Below are 17,948 nucleotides of genomic sequence, written 5' to 3'. Positions count from 1 at the left end.
CATGCTCACTGATTCAAGGGTTGAAGAAAGCCATTGCCATGTCGTTGCCATCCACCGGACATGGTTATGCCTTTTGCGAACCATTGCCATGTCGTCACCATCCATTGAGGACTCTCTCCCCCTTTTCAAGTACAACCCAAATTTGGGTTTTGTGTTGTTGACATAATAGATTGATTATGCATAGATCCACTTCAAGGACCCCGAAAGAAAAACCCAACCACCGGCTGCATCCAATCTCCACCAAACCTCTCTCATCCGATTTCCTACCCATGGTTCGAGATGTACTTTATCTTGAATCTTTCGTGTGATTTTTTTCTTAAGTTTTTAGTTTTTACATGTTTGGTTGCCTAGAAAAGATTTTTGGATGTTTTAATTTTTTTAAAAATATATTTTTTTGCTGATTTGGATTTTTTTAATAATTAAAATGCTGATTTGTCATTTTTTAATATTATTTTTATAAGCCACATCAGCTTTAATTGTTCCAACTGTGCACATCATTTGCCACGTAGGCATTTTCCGTTAGTGAGTTAACGATAAGGATCAAATTGATTGCAAATTGAAAATAACAGAGACCAAATTGACTACTACTAAAATGTAGGGACCATATTGACCGTGACCCCAAAATGTAAGGACCAAAATGATGTTTTCGCATTTTTAAAAAAAATCACACACGTTAGTTTATGTATCCATTCTGCAAAATGTATTTTTTACTATAGTACTTGTGTAAATGTACACAAACTTTGTTGTGCATTTTAGTCTTCTTCTTTTCTTTTTCTTTTTCTTTTCTTTTTTTAATTCTTTGTGTTTTTCGAGAACAAAGAAAGAGAGTGAATAGTAATTGTGATATGTGAAAAGAGTGAAACAATTAAAAAAATCCAAGCAAATTGATATTTTAATGAAATAGAGCTTAGAATTAATAATCTAACATTTGGTGTTTTGAAAAATGGTTACGTTAAATAGAAAAATTAAGTTTTTATGCCCAAGTAGACAAAAATATTTGCACTTTGTAACAAGTTGTATTAGATAAAATAGGAGTCAAATTAGTTAAAGAGGTTATTGTAGTTTGATACACAACCAATATTGGTTGGGTTAGACTGTTAGTCAAAGCTCTTAGAGAGTAGAGACAAACTAAGAATATGCATCTATAAATAGCCATATTAACCAAGTTAGATAGAGCTTAGAGCACTAGTATTGGTGGTGCTAAAAATAGTTAAAAAGTTATATTGCTATTTTTAGCACCACCAAATACCAAAATGTGGCTTCACAACTATAGTGCATAGCTACTTTTGTTTGTGCACTATGACTCATATGTAAAAAAAATAAATAAATAATAATAATAATAATAATAATAATAATAATAAAATGTTATGTATTAAATTGTTGTGTTCACACTGCTTTTTAATAATAATAAAAATCTCTTTTGGTTGTGTTTACACTACTTTTTAATGAATTTTTTATATTATTTTAAGTAAATAGCTAAAAATATAGATCCATTGATGTTAGGTGTATTGTAAAGTGAAAAAGTAAAATAGATAAAGTAACTTTTTATGGAGCCATATTGTTAAATAGATAAAGTAGAATTTGTATTGGTGGACACATATAGTTAAAATGCTAAATTAGCAACTAGATATAACAAAAGTGGCACAAAAAGCTAGTGCATTGGTGGAGCTATAGTCATATCATTTGGTTGTTGCACTACTTATAGCTTAAAAAAAAAAAACAATTTTTTTATTAAAAGATATATTATTTTATTTTGTTAGTGGTGACAGTTGTTATTTATTGTAGTAAATATATTATTTTATTGTATTGAATACTAAAATAAAACCACTAATATTGGATGTTTTATAAAGTAAGGTGGTGAAATAGATAAAGTAGCTTTTTATAGTGTTAAATTGCTAAATTTTTGCCTCAATCAATGTGAATGCTTTGAGAGTAGAGACTAAACTGAGAATATGCATCTATAAATAGCCATATTAGCTAAAAGTTAGTCAGAGCTCTTAAAGAGTAGAGACTAAACAAAGGCTATGCATCTATAAATAGCCTCACTATTATAAAGGTAAGTAGTTCTAAATGATAACATTTTAAATAAGCCTTGAAAGCTTTGTTCCAAAAAAAATTTCTCGAAGAATTGATTTTCTTTCATTCCATTCAACACAACTTAGAGGTGACAATCTAATCTCTTTCTAAAACTTAGCCTAGCCTTAAAATAGTTTGCATCACCCACCCTGCCAAATTCGCGTATTAGGTAATCTAGGGAAAGTACTCATCTAGGGAATACCCTAGTGAGGATTGAAGATTGAACTTAAGATGTTTGGATTTACAATTCATCCCCAAGCTCCAACCAATAGTTAAATTATTAATTTGGTATTTGATTTATTAGGCAAATTTCAATTTAATCTCTTAATTATTGATTATGTAACTTTCAAATTCAAGTTAATTGGTCGAATAAGAAATCTAGGATTCTTGTTAACTCAATTTGTAAAGTTTATTTTCACTAAATAAAAGTTATGAGTCTCAAATCTTGTCTATACCAGAAACCAATTAATATTTTAGCCTAAAAATAAAAAAAAAAAAGCAATTACCATAAATAAAAGTTATAAGTTAAAATTTTATCATATCCATAAAAAAAATTCAAACTCAAAGCTATTTAGTGGTTAAGACCACATTATATCTAATGGATTATGGATGTCATCATGATTCAATAATACAAGTAAAATTTTAGTCATCTATAAATTCAGCATCACCAATTCACCATCAGCATGTACTTCCTAATCTCCTAATCTATGTCATAAATAGGATTTCACATTGACTCCAACATCTTACAGGACTCCCTCAATGGGTCATCCAACAAACACAAGGCAGTGCAAATATTTTCAATTACTATGGTAAGATATTATAATGGCCAAAGTTAAATATTGTTTTGTGCGCCAAATAGAGGAATTCGCATCAAACAATGAAATTGTTTTAAGAAAAGTCATATTAAAAAAATTCTAATGTCGGGTGGGAATCCCTCAATGGGTTATCCAACTAACAAAAATACCGCAAAATATAGTTAAAAGTTCCACGCGAGCTTTAAAAACCTGCAAAAGAACGATCTTACGAAGCAAGACTCATAATAACAAAATAATTTGGAGAACAACTAAAAACGCGTCTACCTGAACAAATTTTTATCTTTTCTTTTTTAATATGTAGTACTAATACTAATAGTAATATGTATACCTTATTGGAAATATAGTGTTGAAGATTGCTCAAATTAATTAACAAAATTACAAAACAATATCCGTAAAAACAAGATATGCTGATTTACTTATAAACAAAATAGACAAGTGCAAAAGTGTATAAAATTAAAGATTAAGTAAACCTTATCGCCGAGGCACAGACCTAAATCTGCTGCGTTTAGGAAGTGATTTCGCCTCCACTAGAATGAATCCATTGGTGCAAATGGCTTAGGTTGTCGCTCTCCAAAATACAACGACAACTCTGTTAATGTGCATTCACAAACAGAGTTCGAACTCATCTCAAATGCCCAAGAGAAAGTTTTCAGTAAAAAACAAAGGAGAAAGTATCAAAAGTAATTTTTTATCTTTAGCAACTAATCTTCTATATAAAATTAGAAACTCTTAAGCTCTTAAATAGGAAGCAATCGAGGGAAAAGGATTGAAAAGAGAAAGACAAAATTGGGGAGTTTTTGTTTGCCATTGATGCCGCAACTAGTGTGTATTTTCTGCAAAAGTGAGGAAGGTGCTGGCTGACCTGTAGCTAAGGAAAGAGGAGAAAATTTTGAGTTTTGTTTGCTACCAGCAACTCACACGTTTGTAGAAATATTCTAGAGCTTGGGCTTGGGCTTTCCAACCAAAGTTCATGGGCTTAAGTTTTAAATTCACCCAATAATTTTTTTTGAAAGGTTTCACTCAATAATTTTAAAACATACCCTACATACCTATCAATAATAGATGTTTTTTTTTTTTTTTTTTTTTTTTTTTTTTTTGAGAAAGAATACCGTGGCTTTATTCAAATAACCAAACTTTGGTCAAACAATACAAGGTGGTGGGCCTCTCTATGGATGTCTTCCATCCATATCTGAGTGCCATTACAATACTTGGCCAATTTATCAGCTACGCAATTACCACTACGCTTCACATGACTAAAGGAGTGGTATCTAAGAGAGGAAGCTATGGAACGTGCTTCCTCTATAATGTGTCCAAAGGGAGCCATGCATGGTGGTTCCGTGTTAAGACTTCGTATGACAGTGTCTGAATCTCCTTCAAACATTACTTCCTGAAGACCAATCTCAAGGGCGAAAGAAATCGCTCTTCTGCACGCTAGAGCTTCCACATCTTCAACCGTTGGTGGCAGCACCAGACGTTCTATTAAAGAGCCGATAATCTCACCTGAGCAATCTCTGATTACGACCCCAATACCTGCTGAGCATATGTCTTGGAAAATAGCTCCGTCGAAATTGGCTTTGTATAAAGCTTGAGGAGGTGGAGACCAGTGAACCGTTGGTGGTGGAATTGGTTCCGCACCTGGCATCGACCTCTTTGCTGACTGGAATTCTTGTAGGCGCTCCATCGCATCAGAATAAATCCTAGAATATGGCAGGTAGTTTAGGTCCAGTCGAGAAGCGTTTCTTTTTGCCCATATGCTCCAAGCAATATATGCAAATCTCTCAGCCAAATTCCCATTCTTGACGTTGAGAATACCCATAAAGAGGTCTCGGAAATTTGCAAAGTGTACTGAAAGTTGCTGCCGGCAAAAACCATCTTCCCACCATGTTTCTTTTACTGCTTGGCATTCCCAAAGAGCATGAATGGTGTCTTCTACCCCGCTGTGGCAGCAATCACAAATTGCAGTTCTCGTTACTTGTCGCCTAAACAGGTTTTTCTTTGTTGGAAGAGACTCGTTGCTTGCCCTTCACAGAAAGTGTTTTATTTTGCTTGGGATATCAAGGTCCCACGTACAGGTCCTTCCAGAAGGTACCCTCAGAAGATTGGTTTGACGAACCTGGTTTTTTCCTTTGTTCTGCCTCTGTAAGCATTCTATATGCACTTTTAGTTGTGTATTTGTCGTCTTTTGAGCCAGACCAGATGAGACAATCATTGGCACGGCTTACACTCAGGGGAATGCTACTGATAGCTCTTGCTTCATGTGGCAGGAATTCTTCCTCGATCCTGTCATGTATCCAGCTTGTACCATCTTCATTCAAAAGTGCACAAACCCGAGTATTTCCAGGGAAGTTTTTATGTGGTGAGATAACTTTGCTTGAGTGAGGGTCTGGTAACCAACTGTCACCTCTGATACGGACTTTCTCCCCATTCCCTATCCTCCAAACAGCACCCAATTTGATTACCTGTCGTGCCTTAAGGATGCTTTGCCATGCAAACGAGCCCTTCGTATTGGCTGCTTCGTCCATGATTGTGCATTGGGGGAAGTATTTAGCTTTAAAGACCTTGTAAAGAAGAGAATTTGTGTTATGGAGTATACGCCATACTTGCTTGCCCAGCAAAGCTAAGTTGAAGTTCTCTATGTCTCGAAATCCTAGGCCTCCTCTAGATTTGGGTTTGCACATTTTATTCCACGCAATCCAATGAATTTTCCTTCTCTCCATTGTATTCCCACCAAAATTTTGGAATTAGTGCTTCAATATCCCTGCATAGACTTTTTGGGAGTTTAAAGCAATTCATAGTGTAGGTGGGCATTGCTTGTAGCATTGCTTTGATCAATACCTCTCGGCCTGCTTGAGAAAGAAGTTTCTCTTTCCACCCTTGGATTTTATGCCAAATCCTTTCACGGATATAACTGAAGCTTTGTTTCTTTGCTCTACCAATAAAAGAAGGGAGACCAAGATATTTCTCAAATTGAGAAGTACTGGATACCCCCAGCCGATTCTTGATTGTTGTTTGCACATGATGGTTGGTGTTGGAGCTAAAATAGAGTTGAGTTTTGTCCCTATTAATGCACTGCCCCGAAGCTCTTTCATATGCTTCTAGGATCTCCATCACCATGGTGCAATCCTAGTCGTTGGCTTTGCAAAAGAGAAGGCTGTCATTAGCAAAGAATAGGTGTGTGATTTTTGGACCATCCCTACATAAGGATACACCTTGGATGGCCCCTCTAACCTCCGCCTGTTTAATAAGAGAGTGTAAACCTTCTGCACATAGGAGAAAGAGGTAAGGTGATAGAGGATCTCCTTGCCGGAGCCCTCTTTGGGGATGAAATAAATCATGTGGTTCACCATTGATCATGACCGAAAAAGAAACAGATCGAATACATGAACTAATTAGATTGATCCATTTATTTGCAAAGCCCAATTTTTCCATCAATTTTTCTAAAAAGTTCCACTCAACCTTGTCATATGTTTTACTCATGTCTAATTTCAGAGCCATGTAACCAGTTTTTCCTTTTTTTTCTATTTTTGAGGTGGTGCAGGTTTTCAAAGGCAATGAGGATGTTGTTTGATATAAGGCGGTCGGACATGAAGGCACTTTGTGATTCTGAGACAAGTTTTGGGATACATTTTTTCAAACGGTTTGCCATTGCTTTGGATATTATTTTGTACAGGACATTGCATAGGCTTATTGGTCGGAAATCTGTTGGTCTTTCTGGGGATTTGTTTTTTGGGATGAGGGTGAGGAAAGTATGATTAATGTTGGGAGGGAGGGAGCCAGTGTTTAGTACAGAGAGACAGGCAGTAGTGACATCTTGGCCTACTGTGTTCCAGAAAGATTTATAGAATAAGGGAGGCATACCGTCTGGTCCAGGTGCTGTCATTGCTTTCATCTGCTTGATGGATTGCTCCACTTCCTCAGCTGTGAAATCCTTGGTTAGGTCGGCATTCATGGCAAGGGTGACCTTCCACTCAACACCGTGGAGAATGGACTTAAAATTAGATGGCGCCACTGATGTGAAGAGGTTTTTAAAGTAATCCACCATTGCTTCCCCAATCTGTTTGTCATCCGTTGCTTCTGACCCATCCTCTAATGTCAATTTGGATATGAAATTTTGTCTGTTGCATTGTGTAGCTCTACTGTGAAAATAGCTAGTGTTTAAATCTCCATCTTTCAGCCAGCTTACCCTTGATCTCTGCTGCCACATGCAATCTTCTTTGAGCATAAGATCATAAACCTCACTTCTCAAGGTCCAAACTTGTTCATGGTTTTGCCCAGCCATGGATAGAGCTTCTACCTATGCTAACAGCTTCTTTTTTGACTCAACAATTTCCGAATGTGCCCAAAGGATAGCCTGCTCCAGGTTTTTAACTTTGTCCGGCATTTATCAATCTTATGGACTAGTGTTGTCATCGGGTTACCTGAGTGCAACCCCTCCCAAGCATTTTTGATGACTCCTTCACATCCTTCGTCTTTCATCCACATTGCCTCAAAGCGGAAGGGGCGCCCATTCTTATAGAAATGCCTATTCTCATCATCAGAACAAATCCATAGTGGGCAATGGTCGGACAAGGATCCCAATATATGATGAACTCTGATCGATGGAAACATTTGTGACCATGAGGGAGTGGCCACACCTCTATCAAGTCTGATCCATGTAACCACACCGTCAAACTGGTTGTTGCACCACGTAAAGGGAGAACCTATAAACCCCAAGTCCCTGAAACCACAAAAATCCAAGGCTGCCCTGAATTCTACCATCTGTCTTTCCCGTCTCTCAGCACCTCCCATTTTTCTTCAGCTTTCACTATTTCATTGAAATCCTCTACATAGCACCAAGGAAGATCCATACGAAGACATAAGTGCTTTAGTAGTGCCCAAGAGTGTTCCCGGTTGGTCGTTACAGGGTCTCCGTAGAAACCCGCAAACCGCCAGGCGTCATCCACTCCTGGGTTAACTACTGCGTCTATGTAAGTTGGTGAGGAGTTGAGAACCTGTAAATTCAATTCTTTTTTCCAGTACAGAGCTAGACCACCCCCTGTGTTGTGTCTGGGGACAATGAATAAGTTTTCCATGTCAAGTTTACGACAGAGGTTCTTGAGATATCTTTCTTTTGATCTTGTTTCCATAAGGAAAACCATGTTTGGGGAATATTTTTTCACCATCTCGGTGAGTTATAGGACTGCACGTGATTTTCCCAAACCACGGCAGTTCCAACTGATGCAGTTCATGGTGATCGGCGTGGCTGGACATCAGCCACCGCCTCATTGTTGTAGGAGTGTATCGCATCCTGGGTTAGGGTTTGTTTTTTGGTAGGTCGGTTATCTTCATGTTGGATGGGGGTTCTACGAGGTTCATAATCTGGCAAGGTTTCATCATAGGTTGTGTTTTTTGTGTTTCAGGTCAGGTGGGTCCATGTGGTTTTGTGGGCTTTTGTGGTTTTGGCTGTCTCAGTTTTAGTGGGGTGCATGAGTGGTTTGTTTTCTGGGTTATCATGGTTCATGGGTTCAGGAGTTAAAGTGGTAGAGGGAGGGATAATGGTTATTGGTGTGTGCTTTTTGGTGGGCTCCACAGGTGATGGTTGAAGGTTGTGGGAGTTATTGGTTTCTTTTTGGTCAATGATTGCACTAATAATTGGTTTTGTAACTGTGGAGTCTTCAGTGGCGTAATCTACGTTGCAATGAATTGCATGTATTGCATGTAACGCATGTAACGTTTCCGTGTTTTTCGGGCTAGCTGTTTCAGTGCTAGCCGTTTGTTTCTCAGCTGTACTGGGGTTCAGCATCCCCAGCGTCGCCGTAGTCCATTCATGTGCTTTGGGCCGTGGTTCATCCCTCTCCGTTCTTGGTGATTCCCCTTGAGACCTCTGTGGCTCTGTTAGCTTGAACTGGTTCTTTGCTCCCATCGTAGCCGGTCTATGTCCAGGGACCACTATTGAAGATTTCCGGTATGGCTGGTCTAGATCAGCTCTAAGCCAATCACCGAATTGTTGTTCATCTTTTTTCAACGATCCCTTGCTCCTCAGCCAAAGCTCACAATCCCTATCATCATGTAAGACTTTCCCGCACTAGTAGCAAAAGTTTGGCATGCGTTCATACTTCAGAACAGCCCAACCAATAGCTTTTCCCTCGGACCATATTTTTCGAACTCTAGCAAGTGGTTTTGTAATATCAATCCGGACCCTCACTCGTTGAAAGTTACCTGTACTGCCTTCACCTTCAGATTATGTCATATGCAGTAAGGTTCCTAGAGTGCTCCCAATGGAATCACGAGTTTCAGGAGTAAGGCAGTGCATTGGGAGGTTGTGTATTTGAACCCAAAATGAAGAGAATTGGAAGGAGAGGGCAGATATTGGGATGTTTGCCTCCACACGTTCAAAGATCACCAAGTGTTTGTCGTAGGTCCATGGTTCATGTTCTAGGACTCTCTCCAGATCACAAACCTCTTCGAAGACAAAGAAAAGTTTGTTATCCCCCATGTCCTTGATTTTGAATTCGTTTTGGGTGCGCCAGAGAGGCTTAAAAGTTCGCGCAACCGATTCGATATTCACCATTCTTTTGGTTAAGAATTTTGCAGCTAAGAGACGGTGTGGTTGGGAATGGTTGTCCTCATAGGTTACTCCAACCTCCTCCTCGTCTGAAAGCTTCAGTTTCTGCCACAAACCTTCTAGTGAATCCATAGCAGACTTTTGGGAGAAAAAGGACGAAAATTAAGAAAGACCCCACTGGATAGATGGCCGGCAGGGAGACACAGACTTGTACTAAGACAAGGACTACAAAGCTCTACTGCTTTTAGCTTTTCAAAAAGAAAACCTAGAAGTCAGAGAGTGACCGTGGGTTTTCTGCAATGTTTCAATAGATGTTTTAAAACAAAACTCCTTGGACAATTGAAATAAAAGGGTAAAGAGTCATAAAACAAAGCTATATATTTTTTAATCTATATTTTCACTATTAAAAAAATAAATGCCTAAAAATGATAGTATGGGAGTGGCATCGCAGAAGCAATAGTTCTCAACACGACACATTATGACTTTAACTGTGTATTTAGAAAGTAAAAATATGCATTTTTTCCTTTTTCTTCTTTTTGCAAACCAAACAAAAGAAAGATAGAATACTCACATTTTCTTATTTCCTTTCTTTCCTATATCCAAACGTATCAAAAAGAAATATTTTCTTTTTTTTCCTCTCTCTTCCTCCTTCCCTTCCTCTGTTCCCTTCTCTTCCTTTTTCCTAACTACAACTAAACATAGTGTAAGAAAGATAGTTATTGAGAATTGAAGGACCTGTAGTTTTCTTTTAAAGTTTTACGTTTCTTTTTAATTTTTTTGTATTATCATTTTATGAAATTTACTCCTACTAGAGGATGCTTTTAAACTAGGTAGCAGATTCATTTCATTTAGGGCTCAAATTAAATAACCAGTAATATTTTATTTTTAAAAAAAAATCCAAATTGAAGTATATGTGATAAAATCGGTGTAAGATTGTTGTCCACTTCACAATCCCACTTCGATTATCAGTAAATCTTTGCCATTCGTTAGGCTTGTCCATTCATTTGGATGATCTTCCTGTCAATAAGGACTAAGGACTAAACAAATTTTTCCCTTCACTAAGCTTGTCCATTCATTTGGATGATCGTTCCCTCCATCGATCTATAGGGGACTTAGCAAACTTTTGCCAACCTAGCTTCTAGTGCACTGTCCATCTATCATTTCTTTCATCCTCTATGTAATTCTTCTTCAATGAATCATAAACGTCCTGGCCTATTTTTATTCGGCCTATGGGCACAATAGGCTGGGTATGATTGGCTATTAACTAGTTAATGGGCTGGGTTAAATTGGGATGAAAGAGAAAATAGTCATTTACTTCTGATCATTTATCTCTTACTTTGATGGTCTCAGCGTCATCTAAATCTTTTGGTTAATGTTTGAGCTTTGTAAGTGTGTAAAAGATCATTTCGTGTTTGAGTAAGTACGAATCTCAAAAATTAAAACCTTTCAATATCTCAATGAATGATGAATCAAATGAGCCTTTGATAGCCAATTTTAATTGCTAAATTTGTAATGATTGCAAACTCAATAAAGTAGGAGAACAACAACAATAAGAATAATGAAGGTTACGGATAATGTTTGTATGAGTGAATAATGAAGAAGAGGTCATTGATATATTTATACATAATATAAGTCCCATGGATATGTGAGAGGCACATTGCATACGACCGTGATTGTTGAATTTATAGATGATATATGATCTATATAATCTATATAATATTTTTTTTTTGAGAAGCCATATAATATAAATAAATAAATATATATATATATATATATATGTATATATATATATATAATATTAAAGTGGAAGCTTAACAAAGGACTAAACTAATGCACTCTAATTTTGTGTGTAATGTTCTAAATTAACTTTCTGTAAAGTTGTGATTTACAATTATTTTAGGTTGGCTTTAATTCCGTGCCAAATTTGATTGTAATTTTCTCAATTATTTTTTCCTGTATGTATGTGGGTTTTCAATTGTAAGAGATGAGTGTGAGAGAGCGTGAAGACTCAAGCTAAAAGGATGAACAAGTGGATTTTGTGAGTGTCTCGCGAGAAGCCTACCCACGAAAGAGCTACGTGCAGAGTACATGACTGGAAGATGAAGAGTCATGCCAGTCTGGAAGCTTTCGCGAGTGTCTCGCGAGAAAGGCCATCCTGCGAAGTACCCACAAAACTTTCTGTTTGGCAAAAAGTTATGTTTTGCTTTACCAAGTCTTTACCCACAATATATATATACCCTCATTACCCACAAATTGTAAAGAGTGCTTTTCAAATAGAAAACCCTAGAAAATACACTTGAGAATTAGAGATTGTTATACCCACAATTATCTACACATTTCCTTACGGTTTTCCTCACGGTTTTCCTCAACTCCTACCTCTTTATCTCTAAATCCTTGAGAGGTTAATAACCCAAACACTTACCACACTTGTCTTGAGTGTAAAGTGAGAATTTGTTGCTGTTGGGAAGTATTGGAAGGAGTCATTCATTGGCGAATCCAATCAAGCTGAATTGCGAGACTCAAAAAGCTAGAGAAGACAAGGCTCCAAGAAGTCATTTGGTAGTAGGAGCTTGGAGGGCTCAAGTACATGGGATAGACTAGGCTTGGAGGGTCTTTTGTTATTCATGTACTTCAACTTTATTCTTTAATGGATCGATTTCGACTTGGAGGGTCGTGGAGAGTTTTTTCGCCGAGTACTTCGGTTTTCTCTTTGATAACACGTCTCGGTGTTATCTTGTGTTTGCATCTCTCTTCCCTACTCTTTAAGCTTTTCTTTTATTGTTGATAATGGATGAATATAGCTTAAGGTAGTGTTATCAATTATTTGCACTCTTTTACTCTTGTTCTGCACTTAGCATAAGTTAGAGTAAAAACTATTTAGCCGTAATTTTAATTTAGAGGTCTGAACAAGCTCTTTTGTTTTTATACAAATCCAAGCTTTCACTTTCAAAACTACTCTAAGTTTGTACTAAGTCTCCATTCAATTTAAGACTATTTTTAAGTCTAACCCTTTAAACTTATTTGAAACTAATTCATGTTCTTTTACCAAAACTTACCATTAATGTAAATGTAAGCCTTAATAATAAAAAAAATTTGAAAAAATACTTTTTCAATAGATTTTCATAATGAATTATTTCATATTTTATTGAAAAAATAGAATAAACATCAAAAATTCATTTGATCACAATTTCTAAAAAAAATTACATTAAAAGCTAAATATAAAAATAAGCTAACAACCCATATGTTTTTCTTTTTCTTATTGATATGAAGCAATCAAGAATGAGTAATTTGACATTAAAAAAAAAGAGTAATTTAAATACTCTAAGTAAAGTTCTTGGGAAAAAAAAGTAGTATTATAAATGGATTGGGTTTAAGTATACTTTGTTGTGATTTTTATCAATATTATATCATTTAACAAATTCATATTGGATCCTTGGATTTGATTTTGAAAAATCCACCATTAGATTATGTTATCTATTTATACCTTTCATGTTTGCAAAATATCATGATGATCAAATATCAAAAGTTATCTCATCAATAAAATATTTAGACTCTTAAGTTTTTTGTTCTTTAAAAATATGACTTATGGATCAAATAATAAATACAATAACATTTAAATAATGCAAAATTTATCATACATGTTAAAAATAAAGAGAACATATAATTTAATGGTGGGATTTCTAAAATATTAATCGAATAAAAAATTAAACAGGATTATGCTAATAAAAAGATATACCAACTTTCCAAGTGTGTATATATGAATGCCATTGAACACATATATGAATTGGAATTTTATACCATATAATATAACATAATGAATTTCCAATATATGAAACAATGTTATAAATATTAGCGTGGGCCTAATTATGAACAATGGATATCGGTTTCTGAAGGAGGCAGATGGTTATAATCTCCTTGAAGAGCCCCCTGATTATTAACAAGGTTTATGGAACAAAATCTGGTCTCTTGAATCCCCGAACAAAGTGAAAAACCTGATATGGAGAGCGTGTAAGAATTCCCTTCCTACCAAGGGGAATCTGGTTGTTGACACATACTGAGTAATGCCTCTTGTGATCGCTGCTCTTTTGCCACTAAACTATTTACACGCAATTTGGAGTTGTCCAGGTTTGGACAGTGTATGGGAAGCTTCGGCGACATGGAATTTTCGTAAAGAGGTCATTTTCCAGAATTTTAGGGAACTTATGGCCTGGGTTATAAAAAATGAAAAATCCCCAAAGCTATTTGCGATTACCATCTGGGCAGTACGGACACAGTGGAATCAACTTCGGAAACAACAAACATGTTGCTCAGTAAGTCAGTTAGCTCAACATGCAAAGGACAAATTTGATGAATTCTGAGCTATCTTGCCAGCGGTGCAATGTCAGCCTCAACAGCTAGGAGTGATATTGGGTTGGATCAGGTCGGGTTTACTATGACTTGCAACCCGACCTGACCCAAAAATTCGGGTCTATAATTGGGTTGGTTTATTGAGTCTCGAGTTGGACAGTTTTTTTTTTTTTTTAGTTGTTTGGGGCCTCTTTTTGGGATTTTTCCTCCTAGGTTGTTGTGGGTCTCTTTTTGTTTTGGTGTATTTTTTGTTGAATCTGGATTCATTCTTTAAATAAGCCATACCCAACTGTTACGTCTACAACATTTTTACAACAAGAAACTTCACATTTGCATTTCGGTAGAAAAATAGGCCCAAAACAGCACCTGCACTGTACTGCAACTGTGTGCACCCCAACACGCCCAATGGCAAAGGCATGAAACCACGCACACTCTCAAGGGAGGAAGAGGCAGAGCTGGCTCAGAGCAACAAGAAGGTTAAGGACATCCACCATGCCGAGTTTAATGAGGAGCCAAGGAATAGTTCTCCACCCCCGGGGTACCAAAGCTCGGATTCATTTGCCAGAGCCTCCTTTAAGGATAAGCTCATGGGTGAAATGCTAGGGGCTTTTGGTAAAGCTTGACTTTGGTAGCTTTATGGAAGAAGATGATATATCTGATGGTGAAGGTGGGGAGGTTGACAGTCAGATTCGGAAAGGATGGGTCACTGTCAAGTTGTCCAAGGATACCAAACGGCGCGTTAGAGGTTCCTAGTCTAAATCCATTATAGTCAAGCTTGTTGGTAGAACAACTAGCTTCATCTACATGCGGACCAAGTTGAATGAAATGTGGAGACCAACAAGCAGGATGGATTGTGTGGATCTTGGGTATGGATTTTTTCTAGTCCGGTTCTATTCCAAGGAGGATCTTGACAATGTTTTAATGAAAGGTCCATGGTTTATAGGTGGACAGTTTATATCTATTAGGCCATGGGAACCTTTCTTTAAACCTTCAACGGCAAATGTCTCATTTATTGTGGTTTGGATCCGTCTTTGCGAACTTCCAATTGAGCTCTATGAAGCAGAGGTGTTAAAAGAGATTGGAGAATCCATTGGCAAAGTTTTGAGGATCGACTCTCACAAAGCCATGGAGGCACGGGGCAGGTACGCTAGACTATGCATTCAAATAGATATCAATGAACCTCTAGTGAACACCATTTTCATTGGTCGTTTTGAGCAACCTGTGAGCTACGAGGGCATCCAAAACCTCTGCTTTTCTTGCGGGAGGCTTGGGCACAAAGTGGAAGCTTGTCCGTACACCATATGCAAGGAAAAGGAACCGGTGGTTGCGGATGAGGAAGGGTTGGCCGGCCGAGGAGTACCTTCCTGTGATGTCCAAGTTGAGCACTGTGCATAATCCAGCAACGCCGTGGCTGAGAAGAATGGGACAACGGAGGTGGAAGGTCCGTATGGTCCATGGATGGTGGTGAACTGTAGGATAAACGGACTTAAGGGTACGAAAGCTAAGTTCGGTACGGAGAGTAATGCCAAAGCAACGCAGAATGTTACGCCTCAACTACCTCCCAAAATTCCGGAATGGAGGAGCACATTGAACAATGGGTCAGATTCGTACCAGAGCATTCCTCATAAGAATTATGTGCATGGCACTGGGGACCACCACAAAAAGCCGGACTTGAATTGGACACCTATTAGTGTTGGCTTTGGCAACAAGGACCGTCGTGATAGCTCATTGGGCTCCTTGGGTAGCGAATTGTTGACCAAAGGGGCCAAAGCCTTTGATTCGGTTAGTGGGCTTCTCCCAAACCCGAATTTGCAAGCCCAACCCCACAAAAAGGCTTTATCTTCTATTAAGAATAAAAAAGCCTTCGCCAGGAGCTTATGTCAATTACCTCATCCTAACTCTGACCATACCACTGTGGAGAAGCTTCCTTCTGCTAGTTCTTGTCCTCTACCTCCATCCCTTACCTCCTCTCCCATCTGTGTTCCTATCACTCCTATTGACCCAAATTTTAAGTTCTCGGCATCATCTTGTGGTGTAGTAAATCATCCAAATGATCGGAGTGGGCCACTCTTGTTAGGGGATCGGACAGCCATTTCTTCGCCGATTGAAGCAAAAGCCAGCAACGGCGGTGGAAAAGTAGGTGAGTTCTCCGACCATAATATTAATCCTGTTGATCACGGTCCATCCATTTTTGAGGGTAATGGGGGAGGTCATTGTTGGGGAGCAATCCAGTCCTTGTTCTAGAGATGGGTCTATTTATGAAGATATGGGTTTTGATGGTATGGTTTCAGAGGAGGGAGATGGAGCCCCTCCTTCTGCTTGATTTGTTTTCTCCTTCTATCTTTTATTTATCCATGAATATACTAATTTGGAATAGCATAGGAGCTTTAAAGCCCTCGTTCCAGGCTTACATTCATGAGTTATCTCGACGGCATGATCCGGCTATTCTAGTAGTTATGGAGACTAAATTGGGTGGTACCAAAGCCAAGGAAGTCACAGATAGGCTGCCTTTTGATGGAGCTATTCACACAGAGATAGTTGGTTACTCTGGTGGGTTGTGGTTGCTGTGGAACGATGATAAAGTAGAGATTGATGAGTTGGCTAAAACAGAGCAGGAAATTCATGTAGAAGTTAAGGTGCGTGCCTCAAATCTTTCCTGGATTTTTTCTGCTATTTATGCTAGTCCTAGGAATGAAGAGAGGTGCATTTTATGGAATAATTTAAATAAGGTGGCTGAGTTGCATAATAAGCCTTGGATTATGGCGGGTGATTTTAATGAACCTCTAGTGTAAGAGGATACATTTGGTGGTAGGGGTGTTAGTGTGAATCGGTCTCTGGCTTTCAAGGATTGCTTAGACTTATGCAATATGGTTGATATGGGTTTCTTTGGACCAAGGTACACTTAGACAAACAAGAGGGATGTTAACAATCTCATTCTGGAAAGGATTGACCGATTCTTCATGAATCCAAATTGGTGTGTTCTATATTCTGATGCAAAAGTTACTCATCTCCCCCGTTGTCACTCCGACCACTGCCCGGTTCTTATGGAGTCTCTTCCTTTTAGAACTATTCATCTCAACCGACCCTTTAGATTTCAAGAATTCTGGCTATCGGATATGTCTTTTCCTAATATTGTTGCTGGAGCTTGGAGTTGTAACAGGAAATTAGCTGAGTCTACTGAGGTTTTTTCAAAAGAAGCAACCCTCTGGAATAAGAATCATTTCGGGAATATCCACCAAAAGAAGAGGAGAATTATGGCTAGAATCTATGGTGTTCAGAAAGCTATTTCCAATTGGTCGAGCTCTTCCTTCCTTAATCTCTAGAATCGGCTGCATCAGGATCTGGAGAGGATTCTAGATCAGGAGAGGGATCTCTGGATGCTGAAATCCAAAATTAACTGGCTGGTTCAAGGAGACCGCAATACCTCCTTTTATTATGTGTCTGCCCTAGCCAGAAGGAAAAGGAATCATATTGCCTCGATCAAAGACGATAGGGAAGTCTGGTTGACTGATGAAAGAGAAGTAATGGAGCACTTTAGGAGTGGTTTTGTCTCTCTGTACACCACTTCTCTCCAGGAGACTACTTGGTTTCCAAGGCATGCTGTGAGTAGTCAAGTGCATCTATCCGAGGAAGTTAGGAACTCTATTGGTGCCATGGTTACCTTAAAAGAAATCAAAGATGCTCTATGGTCTATGAAACCATATAAGGCGCCGGGCCCGGATGGTCTCCATGCCGGATTCTTCCAACGCTTATGGCTTATGGTTGGGGATTCAGTGGTGGAGGAAGTGCGGAGAGTCTTTACTGAAAGGAAGGTTCCCGATTATTTTAATAGAACTCTCCTGGTGCTTATCCCAAAAATTCAAGGCCCAGAATCCATTGGTAATTATAGACCTATTAGTCTATGCAATACTACTTATAAGATCATCTCCAAGATTATTGTGGCTCAACTTAGACCGCATTTGGAGTACTTGGTCTCACCTTACCAAACCGTTTTCGTTCCGGGTTGGAGAGGAACTGACAATGTCATTATAGTCCAAGAATTGATCCATTCTATAGGCAAAGCCAAAGGCAGCAAGGGGTATATGGCTATTAAGATTGACCTTGAAAAAGCCTACGATAAGATCGAGTGGAGTTTTATTAGGGAAATGCTTATCTTTTTCAACTTC

The sequence above is a fragment of the Quercus robur genome, chromosome 2, assembly GCF_932294415.1.
Source record: "Quercus robur chromosome 2, dhQueRobu3.1, whole genome shotgun sequence".
Taxonomy (NCBI): domain Eukaryota; kingdom Viridiplantae; phylum Streptophyta; class Magnoliopsida; order Fagales; family Fagaceae; genus Quercus; species Quercus robur.
Note: the sequence above shows the minus strand (reverse complement) of the source record.